Raw genomic sequence first — 13432 nt, forward strand, 5'->3', positions numbered from 1 at the left:
AACTTGTTCCACTTATTGATTGTTCTAACTGTCAGGAAATTTCTCCTTAGTTCTAGGTTGCTTCTCTCCTTGATTAGTTTCCACCCATTGCTTCTTGTTCTACCCACAGGTACTTTGGAGAATAGCTTGACTCCCTCTTCTTTGTGGCAACCCCTGAGATATTGGAACACTGCTATCATGTCTCCCCTAGTCCTTCTTTTCATTAAACTAGACATACCCAGTTCCTGCAATCGTTCTTCATATGTTTTAGCCTCCAGTCCCCTAATCATCTTTGTTGCTCTTCTCTGCACTCTTTCTAGAGTCTCAACATCTTTTTTACATCGTGGCGACCAAAACTGAATGCAATATTCCAAGTGTGGCCTTACCAAGGCATTATAAAGTGGCACTAACACTTCACGTGATCTTGATTCTATCCCTCTGTTTATGCAGCCCAGAACTGTGTTGGCTTTTTTGGCAGCTGCTGCACACTGCTGGCTCATATCTAAATGGTTGTCCACTAGGACTCCAAGATCCCTCTCACAGTTACTACTATTGAGCAAGGTACCACATATATAGTACCTGTGTATTTTGTTTTTTTGCCTAAATATAGAACCTTACTTTTTTCAATGTTGAATTTCATTTTGTTAGTTACTGCCCAATGTTCAAATCTGTCAAGATCATTCTGTATCTTTAGCCTATCTTCTGGAGTGTTGGCTATTCCTGCCAGCTTGGTGTCATCTGCAAATTTGATGAGTTCCCCATCTATCCCCTCGTCCAAGTCATTGATGAAGATGTTGAAGAGTATTGGGCCTAAAACAGAGCCTTGGGGTACTCAACTGCATACTTCCCTCCATGTGGATGTAGTTCTATTGAGGACTACTCGTTGAGTGCGATTGGTCAGCCAGTTACGAATCCATCTGGTGGTGGTGCTGTCTAACCCACATTTTTCTACTTTATCTAGTAGTAGGTTATGGTCTACTTTATCAAATGCTTTATTGAAGTCCAAGTAAATTATATCGACAGCATTCCTTTGGTCCACTAATTTTGTCATTTTGTCAAAGAATGCAATGAGATCAGTCTGGCATGATCTGTTTTTGAAAAACCCATGTTGGCTTTTGGTTATTACTTTGTTTGCTTCTAGGTGTTCAATGATTCGTTGCTGGATTATCTTTTCCAGAATCTTCCCTGGTATTGAGGTCAGGCTGATAGGTCTGTAGTTTCCTGGATCTGTTTTTTTTTCTTACTTTTTTGAAGATGGGAACTACATCAGCTCTTTTCCAGTTCTCTGGCAGTTCCCCTGTGCTCCAGGATCTTTGAAAGATATAGTTCAGTGGTTCTGAGATCTCGTCTGCCAATTCCTTCAGAACCTTGGGGTATAATCCATCCGGTCCTGGTGATTTGAACTCGTCTCGGGTAGACAGTTGTTCACTTACCATTTTTTTCCCTATTTTAACTTGTGTTCCTAATCTGTTTTTGTGGTGCTGTTTTTGAAAGGTTGGATTGTTTTTTCCTTCTTTGTAGATGGGAACTACACCAGCCCTTTTCCAGTCATCTGGTAGTTCCCGGGTGCTCCAGGATCTTTGAAATATATGGTTCAGTGTTTCTGAGATCTCATCTGCCAACTCCTTCAGAACCTTGGGGTGTAATCCATCCGGTCCTGGTGATTTGAACTCGTCTCGGGTAGACAGTTGTTCACTTACCATTTTTTTTCCTATTTTAACTTGTGTTCCTAATCTGTTTTTGTGGTGCTGTTTTTGAAAGGTTGGATTGTTTTTTCCTTTTGTGTAAAGACAGATGCAAAAAATGAGTTAAGTAGATCTGCTTTCTCCCTGTTGCTTGTCACCTTCTTGCCACTTTCTCCCAGCAATGGGCCAATTGTTTCCTTGACTTTTTTCTTGTTTTTAACATGTTGAAAGAAGCTTTTTTTGTTATTTTTTGCTAGCCTTTGTTCGTTGTGAGCCTTAGCTTTCCTCACTTCATCTTTACAGGCTCGGGCTATTTGCTCATATTCTGCCTTAGTTATTTGCCCCTCTTTCCACTTTTTATACTTGTCCTTTTTGTCTTTCAGTTTGTCAGATAGTTCTTTATGCATCCATGCTGGTTTCTTTTGAGATTTATTATTTTTCTTCTTCATTGGTATTGGGCTAGACTGGGCTTTTATAATTTCACTTTTCAAAATTTCCCAAGCTTCTTGAGTTGTTTTCCCCTTGAGGATTCTCATCCATGGAATCCTTCTCAAGCTTTCTCTAAGTTTATTTCATCATTGAATGGATATTCGAACTTGGATCTGGGTAGTCTTCCACGTATCAAATGAATCATGATTAATGTAAGAGCTTATTGGAGTATTGTGGCATGTTTGCTTTTTCATTGTAAGATAATACACTTTTATCTGAATTTTATAGACAAAGAGGAAGGCAATGAAGAGCACTCTGGACAACTGAGGATAACAAGCAACATTGAAGAGCAAAGCAAGTCAGTCCAGAAATCAAAATATTTTCCATTTCCTTCAGAAAGCAACACAGTTCTTCTCCTTCCTCAGCAAGTGAGAGAGAAATGAGAGAAAATCAAGAAGAGATTTCTAGCTGGGAAAAGTAGAGTCTGAAATTCAAGCGCATACTACATGAAAAGTCAAGGGAGATTATTTTTCCATTCAGCAAAAGAGTGAAATATCTGGAAGTTACTGGAAAGGAAAAGGTAAATTAGAAATCCACGTAGCGTAGATAGTGTTCTGGGAGGAAGAAAACGACTTGAATCAAAGCACAACTAAACAAGGGATCATCCATATTTTTTACCTCCTCAAGAATATGAATTGTGGAAGAGCTCCATAGACGTGCCAGTTGTGGGAAAGATACAACTTGCAAATCACAGCTGATTATGCGTCAGAGGATCGAGAGTGAAGAAAAACCTTACATATACTCTGAATGTGGCAAAACCTTTGGTCAGAACAACTCCATTGTGGATCATGGAAGAACTCACACAGGAGAGAAGCCCTACAAGTGCTCCCAATATGGTAAATGCTTTAGCGAGCATGGCACAGTGGTGATAAACCAGAGGATTCACACCGGAGAGAAACCCTTTGAATATCCTGTTTGTGGGGAAAGTTTCAGTAACAATTCTACTCTTGTGAAACACCATAGGATTCACACAGGAGAGAAACTTGAATATCTTGAACGTGAGGGTAGTTTTAGTTGGAATTCTCACCTCGTTGCACACCAGGGAACTCACACAGGAGAGAAACTGTTTGAATGTCCTGATTGTGACAAAAGTTTCAATACCAATTCCAGCCTGGTAAAACACCAGAGGACACATACAGGAGAGAAACCATTTGAATGTCCGGTTTGTGGGAAAAGTTTCAGTCAGAATTCCAGCCTGTTGATACACCAGAGGACTCACACAGGCGAGAAACCCTTTGAATGTCCTGATTGTGAGAAAACATTCTGTACCAATTCCAGCCTGGTAAAACACCAGAGGACTCACACAAGAGAGAAACCCTTTGAATGTCTTGTTTGTGGGAAAAGTTTCAGTCAGAATTCCAGCCTGGTGATACACCAGAGGACTCATACAGGAGAGAAACCCTTTGAATGTCCTGATTGTGAGAAAAGTTTCAGTACCAGGTCCAGCCTTGTGATACACCAGAGGACTCACACTGGTGAAAAACCGTTTGAATGTCCTGTTTGTGGGAAAAGTTTCAGTAAGAATTCCAGCCTGGTGATACACCAGAGGACTCACACAGGAGAGAAACCCTTTGAATGTCCTGATTGTGAGAAAAGTTTCAGTACTAATTCCAGCCTGGTGATACACCAAAGGACTCACACAGGCGAGAAACCGTTTGAATGTCCTGATTGTGAGAAACGTTTCAGAACCAGGTCCATCCTGATGATACACCAGAGGACTCACACAGGAGAAAAACCATTTGAATGTCTTGTTTGTGGGAAATGTTTCATTAGAAATTCCTACTTCATTGACCACCAGAGGATTCACACAGGAGAGAAACCGTTTGGATGTCCTGATTGTGGGAAAAATTTCAGACAGTATTCCCACCTTATTAGCCACCAGAGGATTCATACAGGAGAGAAACCCTTTGAATGTCCTGATTGTGGGAAAAGTTTTAGTCAGAATTACTACCTGGTAATACACCAGAGAATTCATACAGGAGAGAAACCCTTTCAATGTCCTGATTGTGGGAAATGTTTCAGTAAAAGTTCCCACCTCATCAGCCACAAGAGGATTCATACAGGAGAGAAACCCTTTCAATGTCTTGATTGTGGGAAAAGTTTTGGTAAGCGTTCCCACCTCAATAGCCACCAGAGGGTTCACACAGGAGAGAAACCCTTTGACTGTTCTGATTGTGGAAAAAGTTTCTCTCAGAGTACCCAGCTCGTGATACACCAGAGAACTCACACAGGAGAGAAACCTTTTGAATGTCCTGATTGTGGGAAAAAGTTCAGTCACAATTCCAGTCTGGTGACACACCGGAGGACTCACACAGGAGAGAAACCGTACGAGTGTCCAGACTGTGGGAAAGATCTCAGTACCAGGTGTAACCTTATAAATCATGTCCGTATACACACAGGGGAGAAACCATTTAAGTGTCCCAAGTGTGGACGGTCCTTCAGGCAACATTCCAGCCTTATTGCACACAGGAAAATCCACATGAGACCCAAAGAGATGAGTGTAGAGAAGGCTTGAATTTCATTTCTAATGTCCCATTGTAAATTCAGCTGAGAAACTACTTAATTTGACTACAAAGAATATGTAATGGTATTTGCCTAATTTTTTGTAGGCAAATATGTAATAATATATCAGAGTATCTTGCAAAAATCAAATCCAGAAACGCACGCAGCAAACTAATTCATTAACTTCTTTATATTCATAATAACACATAAAGTATATTTACAATACCAATAGTGGTTCTTCAGGTCAGATCAGTAGACATGTTCACACACAGAGTACAGCAGAGAGACTAATTAATTTCATTTTCTTTGCACAGAAGTTGCAGACTAAGATATGCCCTGGCTCCAGTCTGTCTCAGCTCCCAATTGGCTGATTTAGTTGCTATGCCTATTCATTGTCTGACCTTGTTACCATGCCTTCCCAGTCATGAATATTCTGACATGGTATTAGGTGGGAAAGAGAAATGAAAAAATTGCAACGTATTAGTTTTATAATGGCTATCTGGCCATCAGAAGTAGTAGTTGCTGGATATTTATTTTTGCAGAAATTGTGCAATTCTGTAAAAATATTTTGGGAGTGTTTTTTGCATTTTTATCATGGGAGATGATAGAAATGCCACGTACAGAGTCCCAGCCTTTTTCTTCCTTGCCTGCCCCAAGATTTTCAGCCTCAGAATTCTCCAGCCAGCATCTCTCGGGGATTGGAGCACTCAGACTATAGTTAAGAGATTGTGGCTCCTCATATAAGGAGAAAGCGAGAGAAGAGAAGTAGAGGAGTTTCAACATTCATTTTTCCTAACAGTTCCAGGAATTCAGTGCACCAAGCATGCCTGTTCAGATTGTGTCAAGAATGAGGCACACAAGTGGAAGATACCATGTGAATAGCAAATATATTGGGGGAGTTTGGGGCAGTTTTTTACTAGTGTAAAATTTAAGATGTAAAGATGTGCCTTACAAGTGACCTTCGTGGAGAAAAGCTATAGAAATATTGACTTGAGAAAAGGGATTGTGGTTTTGAGCACAGGATCTCCCGCTTTATTCGCAAATCCTGCTGTCAACTTCGCTTACAGGTGCCTCCTTGTTAGCCTTTGATGGCTGGCGGCATCAAAGCAGAGCAGCAGCAAGGGACTGATGCTTTTGTGGTTCCCCTGCCTTGGTGGGGAGATGTGGTGGGGAAATGTATAGTAGATAATGTTTTCATTTCTAAAACAGCATTGCATCAGAATCATGAATAGCTTTTGAGAAAGAAAAATAAAGGAAAGTGTCAGCATTTCTGTAAACATTGGGACAAGGTGATACAAGCACAATTCCCAGCACATGGGAGACGTTTCCTGTTCTTTCACTTTTCTCCAGGGGTGAAATCTAAAAATTTTCCCTACTGGTTCTGTGGGCATGGCTTGGTGGTCAGATGACTGAATGGGCATGGCCAATAATAACAAATAATAAAAATAATAAAGTATACAAAACTTGGGAGCGCACCGGTCTACCTTCTTTAAAAATAGAGGCACCGGTCTACTAATTGCCTTTTTTTGGGAGGCACCGGTCTACCTTCTTTAAAAATAGAGGCACTGGTCTACTAATTGCCTTTTTTTGGGAGGCACCGGTCTACCTTCTTTAAAAATAGAGGCACCGGTCTACTAATTGCCTTTTTTTGGGAGGCACCGGTCTACCTTCTTTAAAAATAGAGGCACCGGTCTACTAGCCGCCTACAGCGCTGATCAGCTTTAGTGCAGCCCTTTGAAGCACGGCGGCAGTCATTTAAGGCTGTTTGCAGCTATATCACCACCGAGAGCTTCAGGGACAGACAAGAGGAACAGCGAGGCATGGGTGGGGGGGGAGGGATTTTTCTTACCGGTTCTCTGAACTACCCGCCCCCATCGCTAACAGATTGCGTGATCCGGTCTGAACTGGGAGCATTTCACCACTGCTTTTCTCCCAAGGCCTCTTAATTTTTTTCAAAACTGTATCCTTCAAATATGCAGATGGATTATCCTGATTTGGCTGAGTTTAGAAGACTCCAAAGAATTCCAAGATTGTTTATTTCACCAACACCAGTCAAAAAGACAGGTTACAATTTTTTTTAGTATGACACAATCATGTGATACTTTCAAAGACACCCAACAACCAGGATCAGGCCAGGTGTGTGGAGAAACCAAGAGGCTCTTGGCCAGAGTCTTAATTCCAAGTGATTTAGAATTTAAATGTGCAAAATTTCTAAAATTTAAAATAGTATATGTGTATGCTTTGTGGGGTGGTGTCGGGACAACTGAATAGAGCTGAGTATTTGCTGGCTGGATGCCCTTCCTGTCGCCAATGCAGAGTTTGCAGCAGATATTTACTCATTGTGCCCAGAGAGAGAAATATCTGCCTGTACCTAGGATCGAACTCACAGCCTTCAGATCATGAAGCGAAAGCTCCACCTCTAGTTCACCGCACCACACTAAAATATATTTAATCAATTTTCCTTTTTTCTTTCCTTGGTGTCACATTTTAGTGCATCATCTTTATCATGTCTCACCTTATTATGGTTGGGAGTTGGAAACCCTTGCAATGAACCCAAAGCCTCTGAATCTCTTACAGGGCTATATAACTATATCAAGCAAAATTAAATAAAGCCAACCTAAGAGTCAGAGGGGATGATCTACAGGGTGAAGTCAAAAGCCATAAGTCCTCACTCAGATGTACAGTCCATTTCCTCATAATCAAAGTTTGAAGCTCAGATTGAAAAGTAAAAAGTAGGTGGTGTTTGGAGGATACTGGATCTTGAAAGCTGCAGCCTTGAATTTGGGGTTGGAGTAGCAGGAACAGCTGAATGGATAGATTTTGTGGAGGGGAAGAAGGCCCAGTTTGGTAGTCACCAGCCTAGAGACTGAGAGATGCTCATTTCCGGTCCTGCTTTAGGCACAAAGCCATCTCAAAGACTTTGGCCTGTTTCATCCTCTCAGGTCTTGGAAAGGGGAAATCCACTTCCAAAAAACTTTGCAGAGGAAACTTGAGGGAAGTGGGAGTGCAGGATAACCTATTTTTGCAACTGAGTGCAAAACCTATTTTTGCAACTGAGTGAACCTTGGGAGAGTGAAGCCTGACCTTAGCTTCTCAAGATCAGGGAGCTGTTGTGCTATAAATATTTATGAAGTTCTTGTTTGTGTGAACAACCACCAAATGATTTCCAGCTTCATCTTGTTAATAGAATAATGAAACATGGAAGAATAACTGGAAGCATCTACTCTCCTTGCTTCCAAACCACTTCGAAATAGAAGAGATTCTTTCTATCTGCGTCCTTGCAGAGCCTAAATCTCACTAGAGGGGAGAGTTGCTCTGAGCAGCCTTTCCAATCTCTACAGGGGTTAGATTTCAGTCTTATTATTTCCAAATTTTGGGCAAAAGACTTGGAGGGCACTAGGTTGCAGAAAGCTGAGGTATAGATGTTGCAATTTCTTCGGGGTGACTGAGTGGAGATCATACGTAACCTCTCTGCAGACCAATACTTTATGACTGATTTCCTTTGGCTCCCAAGGATTTAGGATCCAGGAGATTCAGTGGGTGAGAGACAAAAAGGGAGCCAGCTTCATTCGTGCTGCCCAGAGATCTTTCCAAACACACCCATGCTAAATGCCTTATGCGTAGACACAAGTCTCCATTAGGTCAAAGCGAGAAAGTCACATACCCAGCAGGGCTAGAAAAGTGGGACTTAGGAAGAGTCTGTATATAGTGAGAGAAATGTTTCCAAAAGGCATTTCAAAGGGTTGGGGGAAAGGTTGGTAATACCAATGTGCATTCAAAAATGTATCAAAGTTGCCCCATTCTTTGTTCGATACACATTCCTTTTTTTAATTCAAAATTTTAATCTAATAAAATATGCAAAACAAACAAAAACAAATGATAGAGAAGCAGGAAAGGAATCAAAAAAAGAAAAATCATATAATTGCACCTTTCACCCTTTTCTCTTTTGAGAAATTGTCATCACACATTCTTACCCTATATGGAAATTATCTCTCCTCAGTTGACCAGAATAAAAACTTCCTTGGAAACTGATCCTGGCCTGAAGTCCATTCCTTGGAGAAATCCAGTCCAACATTTCCCTTCCACATTGCTCATAGGTACAGGGAGATTTTTCTCAACACACAGGTAGCAAGCAATAACCAGGCCCTCATGGTAGAGTCCCACTTAAGGACTCCTTGGGCCAGGTGGGATCCCAGGGAATGAGACTGGACCAACAGGCCATGGTTTTCACTGCTTGCTGCCCAGGGATCTCATATCCCACAACAGATGTACAACAGGAGCACACCTGTACATACACTGTAGGGACTCACAAGGCTCCTTGGAGGGGAGACAAAAGTCCACTTTCTCCTCCTGGGCAGCTGTATGTTCCCTGTGGTAGGTCTGTGACTTCTCTGAGGAAAAACTGTTGATGGTGGGAGCCCCCCAGAACACCAAGTTAGAAGGACATCAATTATGCTGCAGAAAAAGTTAAGGTCTCTTTGGAGTGGCACTCAATGCCTGATGATTTAAAGGATTAATGATTGCAGGTTTCTTGACAGCAACTGTCATTTTCTTCTCCAGGGTGTTTCCCCCCACCTCCCTCTCTCTTTCTCTCTCTCTCACACACACACACACACACCTGCGGACATCGTAAACATCTCAGTGAGAGCAACCTGACTACTACCTGGCAGTTAAGAGGGAAGAAGAGAGAGACTAGGGAGAAGCACAAAGGAAGAGAATATGGTGGCCAAAACCTGCCTCATCTGAAGCAACCAAATGAGTTCAGCATATATTACGTATACAAACAATCACTGTGTTGAACCCAACCAAAGCAAGCACAGCTGAGACGATCCAATCTCTTAATGCAAAACTTTAATGAATACATCGTATCGGCAAAGATGAAGGCAAAACCAGATCTGACTGCTTCCCGCGCAAACCCACATAGTTAAAGTTCAAGTTTTCCCTCCCCCCTATTAGGCCAGGTCATATTATCTAATGGAGACCTCTAGTATTGTTGTGAGAAAGTCTTTTTTGGCTCTGGTAAACACCTACCGAAACGTCCTTGGTTCCCATGGTTGGCATGGTTCCCTTCGTTCTGTCTCCCACTTCTATCTCCCTGCTCCTAACCCAGCACTATATGCACCCAATCCTATGCCCTCCTTATGGCCAGACTGAATGGCCTTGGGAGATGTGCAAACTCCATTACTAAAGAGGTGAGGGAAAAACATCTCCCAAGTCTGTGGCATGTGGATCCTATTCAGAAGTGGCTCAGACAGATACCTCCCTAATTCACAGGAGTATAAGAAGGGGGGAGACGGTATAAAGAAGACACTTTACATATGTTTTCACCCAAAAAGAAAACATGACACAACTTATCAAAAACAGAACCATAAGTGCCAGATTTGGAATGCAAATTAGAATATGTAAAAATAAGGTAAGAGAATACCTGTCAACTCTAGACCAATTCAAATCACTGCGTCCCAGAGTTCCGAAGGAACTAGCAAAGGTGATTTCAGAACCATTGAAACATACGTTTCAAAGACCTTGGAGTATGGGGCAACTAGAGGTAGTCCTTGAGTTACAACATTTCATTTAGTGACTGAAGTTACAATGACACTGAAAAAAGTGACTTATGTCCATTTATCACACTTACGACCCTTGCAGCACCCTCATGGTCATGTGAGTTACATTCGGATGCTCAACAACTGACTCAGATTTATGACGGTTGCAGTGTCCCAGAGTCATGTGATCCTGCTGACAAGGAAAGTCAATGGGGAAACCAGATTCACTTAACGACTGTGTTATAACAGTGTTACTAATTTAATAACTGCAATGATTCACTTAACAAATATGGCAAGAAAAGTCGTAAAATGGGGCAAAACTATAGTGACCAGATTTTAACATTGGTAAAGTTAACCGGGGGGGGGGGGGAGGGGGGGTTCTAATTTTTTTACTACTGGTTCTGTGGGTGTGGCTTGTTTGGTGGGTGTGGCTTGGTGGTCATGTGACTGGGTGGGTGTGGCCAACTTGATGTCACTCACGTCAAAGGTTAGGGTGCCTGGCCTCTCCTCGCCTCAATTTGTATCCATCCATCCATTTTCTATCTGTCTGTGTCTGTGTCTGTGTCTGTGTCTGTGTCTGTGTCTGTCTGTCTGTCTATCTATCTATCTATCTATCTATCTATCTATCTATCTATCTATCTATCTATCTATCCATCCATCTATCTATCATCTATCTTTCTATCTATTATCTATCATCTATCTTTCTCTTTCTATTATCTATCTATCTATCTATCTATCTATCTATCTATCTATCTTGCTATCTATCTATCTTGCTATCTATCATATGTCTGCCTAACAATCATCTATCTCTCTTTCTATCATCTATCCATCTATCTTTTTTGTCTGTCTCTGTCAATCTATCTTTCTATCATCTATCTATCCATTCATCCATCCATCTTCTTGTTGTGTCTTGCCCGCTCTCACCGCAGCCGGGGTCTGCTTATCTGCTTCCGAACGCTGAAGAATGTCCTCCCGGCCCCAGCCCTAGCTCCATGCCCAGACAGGCTGAGGAGGGGGCATCTCCCGGCCCCAGCCCTGGCTCCATGCCCAAGCAGGCTGCAGAGGAGGGAGCACCCCCCGGCCCCAGCCCTGGCTCCATGCCCCGGCAAACGGAGCAGCTAGACCCTCCTCCTCCCGAGCATGTGAGCTTGAGGAAAGTTTATTTCCAACAGCTGCTGATTGGAGTGACCCTCGCATCAGAAGACTGGATAGGCGGAGGCAACAGAAGGAAGGGAGGGACAGGCCTTAATGAGTGCTGAGTCATGGAGCCACACCCCATGGCCTATATAAAGGATCTGCTTTCTGGCAGTCTCTGAGTCAGGCAAAGTCGAACTTATCTTGCTGAAGTCACTTTCTGGTCTCCTGCCTGCTCTGAGGACTTTGCTAGGACTTTGGGCAGAGCTGCAGAGGCACGCCTGATTCGGATTTCCCTGACCCGGCCATCAGCGGAGGAGTGGGACACGACACTTCTGTCTTTCTCTCTCTCTCTAATCTGTCAAATTTGTCATCTGTCAATCTTATCATCTGTCAGTATCTGTCTGTAAGTCAGTCAGTCTGTCTACCAATCCTTCCTTCCTTCCATCCATCCACCCACCCACCCACCCACCCATCCATCCATCATTCAGTAGCCTTAAAGCTAAATACAGGTATATGTATGTGATCCCAAGAGTTGGCCCTGCCTACAGGTATCTCTGTCTTGAAACTTCTCCTTAAATCTGAACTGCCTAACTACGCTTGACGGTCCCTTTACAGCAGTGCCCAGTTCTCCCTGCCAAACGCAAAGTCCGCACCCTTCCTTGTTCCACAAGTTGACGACGACCAAAAAAAACAACAACAACAACCCAAGAACGTGCTGACGCTGTTGCAGTCTAATAAACTTTTCGCGGCTTTGCCTCCCTTCCCTTCTACAGCGCAGTGATCAAAGGCGGCATAAGACAAGCGCGGCCACCCTCAACCCCCCCCCAAAAAAATCTCTCTCTCCATTTGCTCAGACTGAGACGCTGCCTCCCTTCTGCCGGCTCCTTCCTCTTGCAAGACAGGGACTCTCCAGGTTGCCCTCCTCCCTCCATCCCTCCATCCCTCGGCGCTCTCTTCCCTTGGCTCCCGGCTGCTTCCCCTCCTTTCTTCCAAGTCCTCGCTGCTCCCTTGGAAGGAATCTCCTGTTTTGGGGGCTCCTCTGCCTCCCCACCCGCCCCAGGTTTGCCAAGGCAGCATCGAAAGAGGCAAAGTGGAGCCCAAATTGACCGTGTGAAAACTCTGCCTCCTGGTCAGCCAAGGACCCTCGCTCGCTCTCGCTCTCCTGGGTGGGGGGAGATTCGGCTCTGCCTAAAATGAACGGATGCCGCAAAATGCACCCTCACCCCTTCGGCACCTCCGCAGGAAGTCTCAATCGGGACTTTTTCAGAACGCCGCGGGCCGCGGGACAAATTTTTAAAAAACGGGACTGTCCCGCCAAAAGCGGGACGTCTGGTCACTATAGGCAAAACTCATGTAACAAGTTTCGCACTTAACCGCATAACTTTTGGACTCAATTGGGGTTGTAAGTTCAGGACTATCTGTAACTGAGGACTGGAAAAGTGCTGATGGGGTTTCCATCTTCAAAAAATTGGGGGAAAAACAAATCCAGGAAATTACAGACAGATCAGCCTGACATTAATACCTGGTAACATCTTGGAAAACATGGTGTTGTGTCTGTGCCCCCAGAGCCGGGGGCCCTGCCAGAAAGTGACTCTGAAAGTGAAGGGGAAGGGCCATTAGGACTTACCTCTGGAGCACTGGCTTCCCTGGCTCAGCTCCAGGAGCCAGAGGCAGGCCAGGTGGAGATAATGAGACCTCCGTCCCCTGACTCTTCCCCCCCCAGCCACGCCTCCAGAACCGGCTGATGGCAATCAGGCCTGGCTGGACCCTAGGTTTCGTAGGCAGGAGAGGTGGGAACAACAGAAGCAGGGGTTGGGCAGGCCTAGGAAGTGCTGAGTCATGGAGCCACAACCCACAGGATATAAAAGCAGCAAGAGCTGCTATACCACTTCGTGGCAAGCAAATCAACTGCTTAGAGGGAGAGAATTAGAGCTGAAGTCCTGTTTGTTCCTGGTTTCTGGCTGACTCATCGGCATCAAGAGAGATAACAGAGACACTTTGCAGACGCTCGCTAGTTTGCTGCCAGAGCTGATAGTTGCTGGCTAATTAAGTCATCGCTCGTGTCTCCTGGATTGCAGAGGGAACAGAACCGGGGTGAAA

General features: G+C 43.7%; 1 pseudogene; it reads left to right on the forward strand.

Annotated features, from left to right (window-relative positions):
• Positions 1-13432, forward strand: part of LOC131193524 (zinc finger protein 850-like) — a 37407-nt pseudogene that overhangs the window by 7662 nt on the left and 16313 nt on the right.

The sequence above is a fragment of the Ahaetulla prasina genome, chromosome 2 (assembly GCF_028640845.1).
Source record: "Ahaetulla prasina isolate Xishuangbanna chromosome 2, ASM2864084v1, whole genome shotgun sequence".
Lineage (NCBI taxonomy): Eukaryota > Metazoa > Chordata > Lepidosauria > Squamata > Colubridae > Ahaetulla > Ahaetulla prasina.